At 37.3% G+C, this 18671-nt stretch overlaps 1 long non-coding RNA gene across 1 annotated transcript; it reads left to right on the top strand.

The window, feature by feature from the left end:
- The first annotated feature begins 1564 nt into the window (after positions 1 to 1564).
- On the top strand, positions 1565 to 16921 carry LOC110130582 (uncharacterized). The gene is made up of 3 exons (XR_011489036.1): positions 1565 to 1745; positions 9905 to 10090; positions 12637 to 16921. It is a non-coding gene; the product is annotated as an uncharacterized lncRNA (long non-coding RNA).
- The last annotated feature ends 1750 nt before the right edge of the window (positions 16922 to 18671 follow it).

Below are 18671 nucleotides of genomic sequence, written 5' to 3'. Positions count from 1 at the left end.
TTTTATGACTCGAGAGCATATCAAATTTTGTTTATGTTACTTCTTAAGGTATTTTTAGCCAAAGCAAGTCTGCATGTTTATGGCGAAAGTCAATGGGCAGGAAAAAGCACTTCTATGGAGGAATGAAGGCACTGCAATGTCACATGGAAAGGTTGTTTTATGGGCTGGATGTGTCCCCCACCCCCAAATTCATATGTCAAAACCCTAACTCCCAATGCAATGGTAGGGGGGTGAGGATGTGGGGATTAGGGAGGTAATCATATTTAGACATGGCCATGAGGGTGAAGACTCTTGAAAGTCCCCTGGACAGCAAGGTGATCAGACCAGTCAATCCTAAAGGAAAGCAATCCTGAATATTCATTGGAAGGACTGATTCTAAAGTTAAAGCTCCAAATCTTTGGTGACCTGATGTGAAGAACCGGCTCACTGGAAAAGACCCTGATGCTGGGAAAGACTGAGGCAGGAGGAGAAGGGGATGACGGGGGATGAGATGGTTGGATGGCATCACCGACTCAATGGACATGAGTTTGTACAAACTCTGGGAGATAGTGAAGGACAGAGAAGCCTAGTGTGCTGCAGTCCATGGGTCGCAAAGAGTTGGACACAACTTTGTGACTGAACAACAATGAGGGTGGGGCCCCTATGATGGGGTTTGTGCTTTTATAAGCAGAGGAATAGACATCAGCTTTTCTCTCCAGCATCCAGCAAAAAGGCAGCCTCCTGCCAGCCAGGAAGAGAGCCTTTATGAGAACCTAATCTGCTAGCATCTCGGACTTTCCTGCCTCCAGAACAGTAAGAAATAAACATCTATTGTTTAAACCACATGGTCCCTAGTATTTATTAAAGTAGCCCAGTCAGGTTGTCATTAAACGGATAGGTGATGAATTGGACTAAACTAAAATCATACCTGGATTTTGGATAGAGTCAGTGGTTATGGTGATTTTTAAACATATACCCAAATTCTTTGACAAAAATGAATTATTTGACTTCTCCCATGAAGAGGATCCTGTGATTCTTCCACTTGACCCGGGAGAGCCATCGTCTGTGAATAGAATGTGTCAGGAAAGGATGCTACATGACTTCTGAGGCTTTGTTAGCAAAGGCTGCGCTTTTAAAAAATGCCTCAGTACTTCAGAATGATTGCTATTGTGTTAAATACATTTGTTACTTTGCATAATGTGTTAGTACACATGTTTTCATTAGCATGACTAAAATGTATCCAATAATTAACACCTACATTTGTGCTTACCTTTACATTTCAAAAATTGTTTTATATAAAACCCATAAACAAATGTAAAAATAGACTTTTAGATTTGCTTCCAGCATTCAGCTTTCAAACCATATGAGTCACAATAATTAAGAATACAAATAAAACAAATGTATAAGACCAATTTCTCCTGATTATTCGATGAAGTCACAAGGAGCTGACTGGTGGCTACATTGTTGATATAAGGTCAAGCTAGGAGTATATGAACTTAAGAATGCTAAGCCCAGCCAAGTCCCAGTAATAAAGTTCACAAGGCAAGTTTGTGACATCATAGAGTCCTGAAGGTGGAGTCTGTGTGGGAGCCATGAAGCTGAAGTGGTCCTGTCCTAGACTGAAGCCCACTCAAAGCCTTTCATCTTCACTGTCTTAAGAAAAAAAGTATATTAAGGTCTTGATATGAAGCCAGTCTACTCACACTGAAAGGATGGATTCACAGCATAAGGCACCAACTTGTGGGGCGTGTATGAGATCAAAGGAGGTAAATATTGTTAAATGGTGTCTATATGTTGTACAGAATTAGGACAGCCGCAAGCTGCATCTTGGCAAGATGCCAAGAGCATCCAAAATCAAACTGATGGAGAAAACACATAAGCAAACCTGGAAGTAAAGCTACTTGGCAATAGAATGTGGGGAGGATGGGTAGAAACTGGCAACAGCAACTAAATTCGCAAGAATCATAATCAACTTATTGGATTTTTTTTAAACCAGGACCAAGACGTGTTGTCCGTGAAATGGAGAGCACAAATACACAAGTGTTGAGGGTAAAGACTATAGCTTCCCAGGAGAAGACCATGACCTGTCCAGTCTTCCTGTTCCTCTAAAACACAACATGAGACTGTATCTACCTTATGGTTTCTCTCTCAGTTCAAGCTGTTCTTCCAATCTGAAATAATTTCTTCCTCTTGCCACTATAAAGACTTCCGCCACCTGAATGTCTGGTGTAAACCTCCTTGACTGAGCTCTGCTCAGTTTCATCAAAGTCTCACTTGCTTTAATACTTTCCATGAATTAGCATCCATTTTGTCGTTACTTTGTAAGTATGGTCAACAGTTATTAATATGTGGGTTCTGTGATTTTTTACTAGATTCTAAACTCTGACTTTTTGGATGTTTTATCCAGATGAGCATCCAATTTTTTCCCAAACTTACTGAGATATAATTGACATACTGTTGTGTAAATTTAAGGTGTGTTGATTTGACACAACTCTGGATTGCAGTATGATTGCCACTGTAACATTAGCCAATGCCTCCATCACATCACACAATTAATGTTAATTGTTCACTAGAACAACTAAGATCTAGTCTCTTAGCAACTTCAAGGAATAAAACAGTATTGTTGACTATACTCACAATGCTGTGCATTAGATCTCCAGGACTTATTCATCTTATAACTGAAAGTGTGTAACCTCTGACCATTATCTCCATAATTCCTCTGTCCCTGGTTCCTGCAACCACCATCCCACTCTCTGTTTGTATAACTTTTTAAAATTCCACAGATAAGTGATATCATATTTAATTTATCTTTCTCTGACTTATCTCACTTAGCACAATGCCCTCAAGGTCGATCCATGTTGACTCAAGAGGCAGGATTTCCTTCTTTCTCATGTCGTTGTTGTTGGGCCCCTCAGTTGTGTCCAACTCTCTGCGACCCCGTGAACTGCAGCTCCCCAGGCTTCTCTGTCCTTCACTGTCATCTTCCAGAACTTGCTCAAACTCATGTCCATTGAGCTGGTGATGCCACTCAGTGATCTCATCCCCAGTCTTCGCCTTTTCCTCCTGACCCCAATCTCTCCCAGCATCAGGGTCTTTTCCAATGAGCCAGTTCTTCACATCAGGTGGCCAAAGTATTGGAGCTTCAGCTTCATCATCAGTCCTTCTTTCTCATGGTTGAATAACATTCTCTTATATGTCTATCTATTTATCCATTGATGAACACTTAGGTTTTTCCTTAACCTTGAATGTTGTGAACAATGCTGCAATGAACACAGGAGTGTAGGTATCTTTTCAATATCTTATTTCATTTCCCTTCAATACATACCTAGAAGTAGGATTGCTGAATCATATGGTAATTCTACTTTTAATGTTTTTAAAGAAACTCCATTCTGTTTTCCATAGTGTCTGAACTGATTTACATTCCTATCAACAGCTCACAAGGGTTCCCTTTTCTACACATCCTTGACAACACTTGTTATCTCTCATACTTTTGATGATAGCTATTCTAACAGGTGTGGATGATTAGTGACATTGGTATTATTTTATGTATCTGTTGGCCAGTTGTATGCCTTATTTGTAAAATATATTATCAGATTGAATTCAACAACACATTAAAAGGATCATACATCAGAATCAAGTGGGATTTATTCTTGGGATGAAAGGATAATTCAACATACATAAACCACATTAAGTGTTGGATCCACATTAAAAGAAGGAATGTGGTAGCCATATTAAAACAAGGAAAGATAAAAGTCATCCTTCTCGACAGATGCAGAAAGAAGCATTTGATGATCCTTTAATGGTAAAACCTTCAACAAATTGAGTATAGAAGGAACGTACCTCAACATAATAAAAACCATATAGGAAAAGCCACATATCCCATTCTCGGTGGTAAAATTTTGAAAGCTTTTCCTCTGGGAACAGGAACAAGATAAGGGTACCCATTCTCACCACCCTCATTCAACAAAGCACTAGAAATCTTAGCTTGAGCAGTCAGGTAAGATAAAAGAAGAAAAAATTATTTAAATCAGAAAGGAAAAGTAAATTTTTCTTGATTTTCAGATGACAGGATTTTATATACAGAAAACCCTAAGACAACCAAAAAACTGTTAGAACTAATTAACGAATTCAGTAAATTTGTAGGATCTAAATTCAACATACCGAAGTCAGTTGTGTTTCTATACACTAGCAGTGAAATGACTGAAAAAAAAACCAAGTGAAAAGAGGACTCAAGTAGTTTATATTAAGTCATCAGGGACCCAGTTGGGAAAGAGAGGAAGAGGGAAAATGAGGCAGAAACAATATTGGAAGTGATATCCAGGAATTGTCTTCAACTAATGATATATATAAACACACAGAGGTCAGAACTTCAGGAAGTTTCAAGCAAGATAAAGAAAACCACAGACGCACGTGACGGTGAAACTGCTGAAAACGAAAATGAGGAGAATCTCATAAAAGCAGCCAGAGAAAAAGACCCAGTGCACTGCAGTAATAGAAATAAAGCTGACAGATGACTTTTCAAAAGAATCGTCAGCAGAAGATAGTCACGTCTTTAAAGTGCTTAAAGAAAAAAAGCTAATAATTTACTACTTCATATTCAGCAAAATACCATTCAAAATGAGATAAAGATGCTTACAGACAAACAAAAACTGAAATAATTATCAGCATATAGTACAGGAAATGCTGCAATTAATTATTCAGGCTGAAATAAATTGATGTCAGATGGAAGCACTGAACAATAGAAAGGAATGAAAAGGATTCAAGGAGGTAAGAATGTGGGTAAATACAAAAGATTATCTGTTTAAATCATGAATAACATCAATGTCTTTCAGGGTATATAACAAATGTAGAAGTGAAATGTATGTTGGTAATTGCATGAGGGCAAGAGGTTTTTCAGTATAGTTAAACTAGTGAAAGATTTCTGAATTATTCACAAAACAGTAAAATTAATAATATGACAGTCTGAAATAAGTTCAAGGATGACTTATAATGGGCAACATAGCACTTAACATTAACACAAAGAGTGTATCTAAAACATTAGGAGAGATAAAAGGAAATAATTTTTAAAATAGTTGTTTAATACAACAAAAAGACAAAGAAGAAAAAAATAGAACAAAAATAAATGGAACAAAAATTGGAAACAAATAGTAAGATGGTAGACTTAAATCCAGCTATACCAATATTTATACTGAATGCAACAGTGATGAACTACTAAAATTAAGAAAAGATAGTGAGAAAGATTTTTTTAAATGGCTCAGTAGATTCTATTCACAATAGACACACTTAAAATATGAAAATTGATAGGCTGAAAGAAAAAGGATGAAAAAATGTGTAGCATGGGAATATTAACCAAGAAAGAGCTGACAGGTCTATATTATACAGGACAAAGTAAACTTTAACACAAGTAGCATTACTAGAGTTAAAGATGGACATCTGACGATAAGAGAAGCAACTCACTAAGAGGCATAAAAAGACTGATTTTATTTTCATCTAATTATGGTTGAAAACTGTTAGTCCCTCAGTCGTGTCTGGCTCTTTGTGACCCGTGGACTGTAGCCCACCAGGCTCCTCTGTCCACGCAATTCTCCAGGCAGGAATATGGGAGTGGATAGCCATCCCTTCTCCATGGGATCTTCCTGACCCAGGGATTGAACCCTCATCTCCTGCCATGGCAGGCGGATTCTTTACCACGGAGCCGCCAGGGTAGCCCACTGGGGTCTGTATTGTAGGCTAAAGAACCAGAAAAATACAAAGCTGGACATTTAAATAGGAGAAAGATAGCTTTATGACTTTTCTTTCTGAGAGCATAGAAGGAAGACTTAGTTGCCTATTGTAAATATTCCTTACAAAGAGAAAGGGAGTGATCTTGGGCTATTATCTTTTACAATGTAATGTGTTTAGGGGAAGATAAGACAAGAATCTTTGAGTTAATCATCAAGATTTTTATCTCCCTGGCTCCAGGAGTCACTCCCTTGAAATAAAAACTCATACCTCTGTGAAAGTAAATCTCTTTTAAGTTCTCACTATCTGTTTGGTTATCATTTCACTTTCAAGGCTTATGTTTTAATCCAGGTTTCATTTTTCTTTGCTTTAGAAAGACCTAATAATGCCCCTACCAGAAAAAGTTCTCCATAGCTTTGTCACTACTATTCAAATAACAATTTTAGATGTCTTAATAAATATCCACAGACAATATTTATTTTTAAGATCTTAGTTATTAGAAAAACTATCTAAATATTCAATGCAATTGAATTCAGTTTATCACAATTCCAATGCAAACCTCAAGTAAATTTCCGCAGAAAACTGTAAAGCTGATTTCAAATTTATGGGAACCCACAAAGATCTAGAATATTTAAGAAAATTTTGAAAATGACAATGATGTAAGGCATACACTAATAGATCTGAAGACTTACTAGAAAGTTGTAACCATTAAGAAATATTTTAACTGTGAAAGAGATAGACAAAGAATCAAATGGAATAGAAAAGTGTATGGAAACAGACCATACAAATATGAGTAATTGATTTAAGACAAGCATTTATTTCATTTAAATTTCAAAACTGAAAGGATTTGCCTCTCCTGTGAATAGTGCTGGACCAACTGAATATCCATACCCATTTTCAAAAGCCCTAAATTTAAAGTAGTAATGCTTCTGGGATATAACATAGGAGACACTTCCATGATATTGGAATAAACAGTAATTCTTAAACAGAACACAAAACCCAGTAAATTAATTAAAGTAATAAATATTATTAAATGACCAATATTATTATTAGCCTTCAGGGAAATGCAAATTAAAACTACAAGGAGAGAATATTTCGTACTCGTAATGATTAAAATATTTTTTAAAAAAAGCCTGTATAGCAGATGGTTGGTGAACATGCAGTAACTGAAAGCCTCATACTTGCTGATGGGAGAAAAACTAACCATTTAAGAAAACTATCAATGTTTAGTAAAGCTAAGCCCACATCTATCCTATGATGTAGGAACATTCAACAGATAGTTCTAGGTATCTATTCATGAAAAATAAGTCCATATGTCCCCCAAAATATATGCACAAGAATGTTCAAAGCATTTTTGTTCATCATAGCTTCAAACATGGCTATCGACTGGGAAATAGATACACATATTTTGATTAATTCATACATGGAGTAATACATAGTAAGTGCATTACCAATAAATACAACCATTAACACAGACATTGTGTCTATAAAATATGTTGGACACAAAAGTGTGTATTCAGTGTGACTCTATTTACATGCAGTTCAAAAAATAGTAATAGGTGTCAGAATAATGCTTACCTCATGTCTGGGATATGGCCTGAACAGGGATGTGAGGGAACTTTATTGGAGTGCCCTGTACCTTGATCTGGGCTTCCAAGGTGCTCCTAGTGGTAAAGAACCATCTGCCAGTGTAGGAGATGTAAAAAGACGTAGGTTCGATCCCTGGGTCTAGAAGATCCCTGGAGGAAGGAAATGGCAACCCACTCCAGTACTCTTGCCTGGAGAATCCCATGGATGGAGGAACCTAGCAGGCTACAGTCCATAGGGTCACACAGATCAGACATGGCTGAAGTGACTTAGCACATATCTTAATACAGTTAGTAGTTTCTCAAGTGTATACATTTATTTAAAAAATCAATTAACTCTGTCTTAAAATTAGCAAACTTTTGAACATTTTTAAGTATGTATTACAACTCAATTGTAAAAAACGAGGAGTATTTTTATGTTTTGAGAAGCATGTAAGCTTTTTCAAGTATGTTTTTATGAGACACAAGGGGATTCTCAGAAGGAAATACAGTTGTTTCTCTTTATTTGTGGTAATGTTCCAAAATAATCCTTGTGAACACTGCATTAGCAGATACTGAGCCATTGCTCCTAGGAGAAATACAAGATTAGGTTCCTGCTAATCTTAAAGACTAGGTCTCGACTCAATGGACATGAATCTGAGCAAACTCTGGGAGATGGTGAAGGACAGGGAGACTGGCATGCTGTGGTCCATGGGGTGCAGAGTCAGACGTGACTGAGCGACTGAACAATAGAAATATCTGACCATGACACATTCGTCAACTGATGAATATATAACCTTGTTTTAAACATACTTCTGCTTAAGGACACTTCATTTAATATATGCTGCTGATTCATTAACATTGAACTTGCAGCTAACAACACCATGACTCATGCCTGAACAAAGCTTATCTAGGACATATACATTCTTCATAAGGCACATCACAATTTTCTTGTGCTTAGGGAACACCAGACAGTACTTCAGCACGTTGCTTAGGGACCATTTGGAACAGCAAAATCACACACACACACACACACACACACACACACAACCACAAAAGAGCGTAAGATGTGGCATTAAATAGATTGCAAAAAGAAGACATAGAAACACCACATTTAATGTCAGTTGGGATCATTCATGTCAGGTAACTCAAAATTTTCACTATTCTGTGCATGAATGGCTGCAGAAGTGATACAGGTATTGATTTGAGGGTCACAAATAAATTTTAGTGAGTATACAAATTTGCAAATAAGGAATCTATGAATGATGAGGATAAAGCATAACTAGGAGGTTGTTGCTGTTGTTATCTAGTCGCTCAGTCGTGTCTGACTCTTTGCGACCCCATGGACTGCAGCACACCAGGCTTCCCAGTCCTTCAACATCTCCTGGAGCTTGCTCAAAATTATGTTCATTGAGTTGGTGATGCCGTCCAACCATCTTGTCCTCTGTCGTCCCCTTTTCCTCCTGCCTTCAATCTTTTCCAGCATCAGGGTCTTTTCCCATGAATCAGCTTTTCCCATCAGGTGAGCAAAGTATTGGAGTTTCAGCTTTAGCATCAGTCCTTCCAATGAGTAGTCAGGACTGATTTCCTTTAGGATTGACTGGTTGGATCTCCTTGCTGTCCAAGGGATTCTCCAAGAGTCTTCTCCAACACCACAGTTTAAAAGCATCAATTCTTCAGTGCTCAGCCTTCTTTCTGGTCCAACTTTCACAGTCATACATGACTACGGGAAAAACTAGGAGTCTAAGACCCATAAATCTTTCATCAATTCTCAAATTTAGGAATAATGTCCCTTATGGGGAAACTGATTTAGAAGTTATCTAGGTAGACATAGAAGGAAGTATGTAGGAAACATCAAGGTAGAAATGAAAGTAAGAATAATAAAGCAAAACTGGATGTCTGGGCATTGGTTACACAGAGCAATAAGGAACAACAAGAAATATGACTGGATGAAATAAGGTAAAATGGATTTTGTAGTCTCTCAGAATCAATGAAAAAGTTCAGCTCATCTCTTTTGCTCACTTCTGTTTGCCTTTTTTCCCTTCCCAAATGCTTTAGTTTTTTCAATTGAGGTATAGTTGATATACAACATAATATAAATTTTAGGAATATAACATAGTAGTTAATAATTTTTAAAGGTTATGATCCATTTGTAGTTATTATAAAATATTGGCTATAATCCCTGTGTTGTACAGTATATCCTTGTAGCTTATTTTATACACAGTAATTTGCACCTTTTAGTCTGCAACTCCTATCTTACCCCCACCTTCCCTCTCCCCAGTGGGAACCACTAGCTTGATCTCTGTATCTCTGAGTCTGCTTCTTTTTTATTATATCCACTTGTTTGTTGTATATGTTAGATTTCACATGTGAGTGATATCATACAGTATTTATCTTTCTTTGTCTGACATATCACTTGGCATAATACCTTCCAAGTCCATCCATGTTGCTGAAAATGGCAAAATTTTATTCCTTTTTAAGGCTGATAATCCACCATGCATGTGTGTATGCGTGTGTTATCTCCGTTCATGTGTTGGTGGATCTTCAGACTGCATCCACACCTTGGCAATTGTAAATAAATGCTGCTATGAACACTGCATACGTGTATCTTTTTAAATTAGTGTCTTCATCTTTTTCAGATATAGACGCAGGAGTGGAACTGCTGGGTCATATGGTGGTAGTAGTTTCAATTTTTGAGAAGAGTCCATAATTTTCTCCATAGTGGCTGTACTGATTTACATTTCCAGTGGCAGTGCAGGAGGGTTTCCTTTTCTCCAGATCTTCACCAACATTTGTTATTTTTTTCATAATAGCCATTCTGACAGGTAGGAGGCGATATCTGTTGCGGTTTTGATTGTCATTTCTCTGATGATTAGCAATGTTGAGCATCTTTATATCTGCATGTCTTCTTTAGAAAAATTTCTATTTAGATATCTGCCTATTTTTAATTTTTTTGTTGTTGCTGTTGATAATGTTGGTTACATGAGCTGTTTATATATTTTAAATGTTAACCCTTTATCATATCATTTGCAAGTATTTCTCCCATTCAGTAGATTTTTTTGTTTTGTTTTGTTGATTTCCTTTACTGTGCACCTTCTAAGTGTTTTCACCACCTCTTCTGGGGGTTCAGATCCATCATATTTTATTAACTTGGTAAAATTTTATTTAAAATACATTAAACCCTTGACAACATACTACAGTAACACCAATATAGATCTAACAGAAATGGCATTTAGAAAGGACATACATAAACATTCCATCAGCCAGGATAGTATAGGTTATTCTGCTTTAATAAACAACTCCAAAGTCTCAAGAGTCTCATACAATAAAGGTTTATCTTTTTCTTTCCCCACAAAGTACAAATGGCAGTTTTATTTGTGATAGTCCCAAACTGGAAATAACTCACTTGCCCGTCAGCAGGAGAATAATTAAATGAATATAACCACAGCACGGAATACTACGCAGCAGTAACACAGGATGGCTATAGATAACACACAATGACAAGGTTGTTTTTGCTTTTTGTTTTTCTCACGCAACATGGCCTTTGCAGATGACCTAAGAGGTTCTGCTTAGGTACAATCTCGTTTCAGAGAATAGCTATTCCATGGCTGCTACCAAAACTGATGCCTTCCTGGGCCTGTGCGAATGTTCCTCCTGTCCTCCTATCGACCCTACCCAGGGCCGTGCCATGTGGTAAAACACTTTTCTGTCATCAAGGGCTTTGAAGTTAATAGATACTGTTTAATAATCGTTGGAACCAGGTGGCCTCTATGTTTTGTTAGTCCCTAGACAATGATGAAGTCCCTCACTGAATACTCTCAGCTCCCATGAGGCTAATTACCCATTCATAAATCTTGACTTAGGAATGCACTTCCTGTCTCCAAGAATGTACCCACACACTCTAGGTTAACTGTAAACTGTCCCCGTAGCCCCTGCACAGTGTGGAGTGCAGCTGTGAACACTCCGGGATCTTGGTCCGTCTGATCCTACCAGGGAGTAAATCACCCTGTAACAAACTCATCCATTGATTGCATGGAGCTGCCTGCCTTGCAGGCAGCCAGTTCTTTGTTCTCAAGATGCTTTTTTATTTGTTGTTTGTTTTATACTTCTTTTATTTTTATTTTATTTTTTTTTTGGTTTTACAAGGAGTTTTATTTTTTATTTTTTTCATTTATTTTTATTAGTTGGAGGCTAATTACTTTACAATATTGTAGTGGTTTTTGTCATACATTGACTTGAATTAGCCATGGATTTAAGATGCCTTTTTAAAGTTTGGTGGGCACTTTTTGTTTCCTCCATCCTCCAACAACCACAATCTCAAAAGTTGCTTCTGGAGTGTAGGAGAGGGACAAAATGGTTTTGGAGAGTTTTATTCAGCAATAAATGCTTCAATAGAGAAGTGAGAGATAAACACTCTATTCATAATCATTGTGGGCTTCCCAGGTGGTGTTAGTGGTAAAGAATCTGCCAAATCAAAATAAACCATTGGCCAAATCTAAATAGAAAATGTAAATAACTTCATCCAACCCAAAGAGGTTTCAATGTTTTGTTCAGGATATTGTGGCTATGTTTATGAAGGATATTGTTCCATAGCTTCCTTTTCTCGTAACACTTTCTTCTGGTTTTGGTATGAGGATAATTCTAGTCACATAAAATGAGCTGATAAAAGTTTTCTTCTTTATTTTCTGAAAGAGTTGTCAGAAATAGAATTATTTCACTCTTAAATGTTTACTAAACTTACCACTGATCCACTCTGAGCCTGGAGTTTTCTTTATACAGTCAACCCATGAACACAGGTTTGAACTTCATAGATCCACTCATATGTAAATATTTTCAAGTGACTATATGGGAATTTTTTTTTTTTGATTTGTGACAATTAGAAAAAGCTTGCAGATGAATTGCACAGTCTAGATATATCAAATATTACTAAAAATAAGGTATGTGGTGAATGCATACAAAATAAAAAGATACTAGTCTATGTTATCATTTACTACTGTAAAATATATACAAATCTATTATAAAAAGTTAAAACTTATCAAAACTTACACACTCACAGACTATACACCAAAGAAAACTTAAACAGATGCAAAGATACAGTATTAAATCATAACTGCATAAAATTAACTATAGTACATACTATACTACTGTAACAATTTTGTGGCCATCACCTTTTGGCTATTGTGGTGAGCCAAGTATTATGAGTATCCACTTATTAACAAAACACAGTCTGATGCTAATCATCTCCTTGTGAGCAATTCATCTCTCTAAGAAATTGTGTATCACTGTAAAAAGTTCTCTCTCATAATTCTATATTTTTCATCATGTTTGGTGCAACACTATAAACCTTGAATGACACCGTGGGACCCATAAGAAGTACCACCAGTGATTCTGGAAGTGCTCCCAAGAACCAGAGAAAAGTTATGACATTATAAGATAAAGGTGAGTTGCTTGAAATGTACTGTAGATTGCGGTCTACAGCTACAGTTACCCACCATTTCAAGACAAATGAATCTTGTGTAAAGACCATTGTAAAAAAAAAAAAGAAAAGGATGACTTGCGAAGCTGTTGCTAGAGCTATGTTAGCAGGTATAAAATCCTTGCACTTTTTGCAAAATATTTTTTTATCTCATATTGAAAATGCATCTTTTATGTGGGTGCAGGCTTGCTAATAAGAAAGGCATACCTACAGACTCTGGACTTCCCTGGTAGCTCAGCTGGTAAAGAATCCACCTCCAAGTTAGGAGACCTCAGTTCAATTCTTGGATTGGGAAGATTCCTTGGAGAAGGGATAGGCTACCCACTGCAGTATTCTTGGGCTTCCCTGGTGGTTCAGATAGTAAAGAATCCACCTGCAATGCAGGAGGCGTGGGTTCAATAGCTGGGTTGAGAAGATACCCTGGAGGAGGGCATGACAACCCACTGCAGTATTCTTGCCTGGAGAATTCCATGGACCGAGAAACCTGGCGGGCTGCAGTCCATGGGATTGCAAAAAGTCAGACACGACTGAACAACTAGGCACAGCACAGCACCTAGAGACTCTCATATGATTTGAGAACAAGTAAAGTCATTATGTAACAACTTAATGTAAACAGAAAGTGAAGAATCTAAAGCTGGAGAACTTAATGCCAGCAAAGGATGGTTTGATAATTTTAGAAAGAAGTTTAGCTAATAACAGTCAAAATAACAGGAGAAGCAACTTCTGTCCACCCAGAGGCAGCAGACAAGTTCGCAGATGCCATTAGGAAAATCATGGAGGGTTTTTAGCTCACACAAAGGTGCCATATTCTGGGGGGAAAATGCCACATTTATTAGTAAGACAAAGAAGAGAGCACCAGGATTTAAGGCAGGAAGGGATAAGCTAACTCGACTGTTTTGTGCAAATGCAGTCAGGTTTATGATCAGGACTGGCCTTATCTATAAAGCTAACCCCTGACCCTGAAGGGAAGAGATTAAGTACCAACTGCCAGTCTTTTTGTTGTACAACAAGCACCCCTGGACAATGAGAACCCTGTTTCTGGATCGGTTCCACGACTTCATCTCTGAAGTCAGGAAATACCTTGCCAGGAAGGGACTGCTTTTTGAAGTCTTTTATTTATTAGTTTTTAACTGCAGGATAATTGCTTTTCAATGTTGCGTTATATTCTGCTGTGCAACAGCATGAATCAGTCATAAGAATACATGTAACCTCTCCCTCTTGAGACTTGTTCCCACCACCCCATCCCACCCCTCTAAGAAAAGTTCTTTTTATAGTGTACTATGATAGTACCCTTCCCCAGGGTAAAGAATTCTCCTGCAATGCAGGAGACACAGGATATGTGGGTTCAATTCTTGGGTTGGGAAGATCCCCTAGAAAAGGAAAAGGCAAGCCACGCCAGTATTCTTGTCTGAAAAATCCCTTGGACAGAGGAGTCTTGTGGACAATAGTCCAAAGGGCTATAAAGAGTTGGATACAATTGAACATGAGCACATGACCCCTAGCCACTCAGAATTCTATGGATTTCATTGGTTTCTTTAAAAAAAAAAAGCTCTTGGTTATACTTTTTCTAATATTTATCCATCCTAAGATTTCAAATGAGTAAGACATAAGTGGTATTCAGAGTCCTAGTGTCCCTACGACTAAGTCCAGTGTTTGCAGACTGGGTTGAGTCATAAAAGAAGGGGTTAGTCTAAGGAAGACTGAGGTTTATTAAATATTTGTTAAATAAATCTGCAAGGACTGTGGATGACCTTTTCTGCCTAAGAGAAGGAATGGCCAGAAAATGTGGGGCTACACCAGCAGAAAACAGTAGAGGCAACAGGAACCCTGCAAGACTGTCACCAGAGCAAAGCAGTGGAGATGGGACAGTGCCCTACAATCAGAGGGACCTGGGGGACCTCCCTGGTAGTCCAGTGGTTGAGACTGCAGACTTCACTACAAGGAGCACAGGTTTGATCCCTGGTCAGGGAATTAGCATCCGACATGTTGTCTGGTGTGGCCAAAATAAAGTAAAATAAAAACTAAATGCAAAAACAAAAAAAGAACCAAAAGGACATGAACAGCAAGTCATTGCAGCTGGCTAAAAAAGACATACTCCAGAACATGCTGGAGATTTCTTATTCTGTGGTCAAAACATTGGAAGAATAAAAACTTCACTTAATCTTTGTGGGAAATGTGCCTACAAAGGGGTCATCTGTAACAAAACACTGGCATCAATGCAGATACTTTTATCAGTAGGGAGTGTTTTCTAAGGTTTGTGGTAGCATTCAAATCAAGTGATTAAATCAAGTGGTTGATAATTTTTCCTGTTTTTATATTATTTCCCTAACTAGAATCTAGAACATTACACTCATTTGTATCCCCTATGATGTAATCCTGGTTCATCATGGTCTGGGCAAGTGTAATATGAATATATATGAATACAAACATACACACACACTATCATCCTCCTACCTTTCAGCCAAGTTCACAAATTATCTCATTTCATCACTTCCTCACACATCTCCATATTGTCCTTTAGGGCAAAATCAGAAAAACTTTTAAGGTTGGGTAAACATGGATATTATATCTATGGTTAGGGGTTGAAATGACAGTAAATGATACTTAGCTACTCCTGGATCCTCTGCTTTAAGATACCAGTGTTATTTTTCTTTAGCATCAGTGTAGATAATGTGAATTGACCCCATTTGTGAAATAAAAGGAGAAACTAAGCAAAAGCGGCAGAGGAAATACTGAATCAATAAATTCACGAAAATCAACATTGCAAAAAAACTGTACAAATATTTAGCCAAATTGGAAAACTATTATGAGTGTTCCCAGCATGAAATCTGGCAGTATAACAAATCACAAGAAAAATCATCTTTGTGAAATAACCAAATGTGAAATGAGTAAAACTATATGAGGATAATTGCTAGCTTTAAAACAATGTTTACTTGAATTTTTCATGATGACTGTTTAATTAAATATGCTTGATATCTTGGGTGTCTTGCATGTTTTCTTCTAATCCCTAGTTCTGAGAATGTTTCATATTTGAGAACTATGTACAGCAAATTCTGAAAATAAATCTCAGAAGATAATTCTGAAGCTTTTGAGTGATTCACTATATATATTCTTCTGTCCAGTCACCTCTGTCCTAAATTATTTTAAAGGAAGAAATAGGATCTCTAAGAACTTTTTGGACTACTATGGCAAAAACTTGGTAATTTAACATATCTTGATTGTATAATAGTGCTTATACTAATAAAGGTCTGAGAAGGACAGAGGAAAGAGAAAGGTTAAGTAGAATGTTATGTTCTAATAGCAATATAATGATCTTGAGACTGGAGAAGTCATTAGTTTCTGCCCTTTTCACCTTATCATTTTTCTGGATAACCACAGCAAACCTAGAAAGTCTTTTACTCTCACTGAGATCAGTTTTTAGCTTGGAATTCTGGTTACACCTGTCAACATCAGTCATTCTGAGCCAGTTTTCCCAATACTGATTGAAGTTCCCACTTTTTTGGTTCTTCTACATAGCTTTGAAAATATGCTATATTGCTACACATGTTAGTTTGTTGTTTTGTTTTTTTATTTTTTTCACTCCTTTAAATCTTACTCTTCAAACTAGTGTGGCTCTATAGACTAACAAAAGTATGAAACATGTAAATCTACCATTTCTCTCAGTTTCTTAACAGCCAGTTCCAGTTCTGTTTTGTTTGAATTGTCTAAAACTTTCTTTGTAAATACCAATTTGGACATACTAACTTTGTGCACATTAATATTACATATTTCCCCATGGCCTGAGGGATGCAAACAAGTGTTAGTTAGTTGCTCACTCGTATCTGATTCTGCAACTCCACGGACTGTAGCCCACCAGGCTCCTCTGTCCACGGGATTTCCAGGCAAGAATCCTGGAGTGGGGTGCCATTCCCTTCTTCAGGGGATCTTCCCAACCCAGGGATCGGACCCAGGTTTCTCACACTTGCAGGAAGATTCTTTACCAGCGTGCCACCTGGGAAGCCCTGTTGGCCTGAGGGATGCCAAGAAGAGGAAGAGTCTAAAATCTGGTGAGGGTGAGAGGTTATACACAGAAAAAGTCATTGATGCATAGTGAATATACAATGGGAGTCACACAAGGCCACAAGAATGCAAATAATATTTAATCACTGGTTGTTGAACTAGAGAACATTTTAGTGTTGAAAGTCACAATAACAATGTCATTTTTTATTGTCATAATTATACAATTCAATAAATTTTTGAATCATTTGCATGGTGTCAAAGTATAATTATAAAAAATCAAAAGTGACTCATACAAATATAGAATAAACACTTGTCATAGATATATTGTCATTAATGTTGGAGGCAGTAAGACAATGCAGTTCGTTCAAAGACCACTCTGAGAAACTGGTTACTTACAAGCATTTTGGGAGTAGTTGGGGGAGAATACTAAATACAAGCTAGTTAATTTCCAACAGGACAATTAAACTATAACCTTTGTGGTTAACATCTTTACCAAATAAAAATCTGTAAGTTAACAAGGTCATTTATATTATCTGTATCTAATCAAATAGTAAAATGGCAAACTCAAGCATAAGTACACTCTCTTAGACAATTAAATAAGCCTTTCATCCAATGGCCTTTATTACACTGGAAGGTGATAATGCTCCATCCCGAATATTCAAGTTTTGGATAAAAAAATTGTTAACACTAGTTTATCTTCCTGGCTGTTCTAAGTAACTCAAATAGTTTCTTGGCTTCGTTGTTCTTTTGCATACTCAGTTACAGCCATGTCCAACTCTTTGCGACCCCATGGACTGTAACCCACCAGGCTCCTCTGTTCATGGGCTTTCCCAGGCAAGAATACTGCAGTTCTGTGAAGACTTACAAGACCTTATAGAATGAACAGCCGAAAATATGTCCTTTTCATTATAGCAGACTGGAATGCAAAAGTAGGAAGTCAAGACTTACCTAAAGTAACAGGCAAATTTGGCCTTGGAGTACAGAATGAAGCAGGGAAAGGGCTAATAGAATTTTGCCAAGAGAATGCACTGGTCATAGCAAACACCCTCTTCCAACAACACAAGAGAAGACTACACATGGACATCACAAGATGGTCAACACTGAAATCATTTGATTATATTCTTTGCGGCCAAAGATGGAGAAGCTCTATACAGTCAGCAAAAACAAGATCGAGAGCTGACTGTGGCTCAGATCATGAACTCCTTATTGCCAAATTGAGACTTAAATTGAAGAAAGTAGGGAAAACTACTAGACCATTCAGGTATGACCTAAATCAAATCCCTTACGATTATACAGTGGAAGTGAGAAATAGATTTAAGGGACTAGATCTGACAGACAGAGTGCCTGATGAACTATGGATGGAGGTTCATGACATTGTAAGGATACAGGGATCAAGACCATCCCCAAGAAAAAGAAATGCAAAAAAAGCAAAATGGCTGTCTGAGGAGGCCTTACAAATAGCTGTGAAAAGAAAAGAGAAAAGCAAAGGAGAAAAGGAAAGATATATCCATTTGAATGCAGAGTTCCAAAGAATAGCAAGGAGAGATAAGAAAGCCTTTCTCAGTGACCAATGCAAAGAAATAGAGGAAAACAATAGAATGGGAAAGACTAGAGATCTCTTCAAGAAAAGTAGAGATACCAAGGGAACATTTCATGCAAAGATGGGCTCAATAAAGGACAGAAATGGTAAGGACCTGACAGAAGCAGAAGATATTAAGAAGAGGTGGCAAGAATACACAGAAGAACTGTACAAAAAAGATCTTCATGACCCAGATAATCATGATGATGTGATCATTCACCTAGAGCCAGACATGCTGGAACGTGAAGTCAACTGAGCCTTAGGAAACATCACTATGAACCAAGCTAGTGGAGGTGATGGAATTCCAGTTGAGCTATTTCAAATCCTGAAAGATGATACTGTGAAAGTGCTG

The sequence above is a fragment of the Odocoileus virginianus genome, chromosome 1 (genome assembly GCF_023699985.2).
Source record: "Odocoileus virginianus isolate 20LAN1187 ecotype Illinois chromosome 1, Ovbor_1.2, whole genome shotgun sequence".
Classification (NCBI taxonomy): domain Eukaryota; kingdom Metazoa; phylum Chordata; class Mammalia; order Artiodactyla; family Cervidae; genus Odocoileus; species Odocoileus virginianus.
Note: the sequence above shows the minus strand (reverse complement) of the source record. Positions and strands in the feature narration are given on the sequence as shown.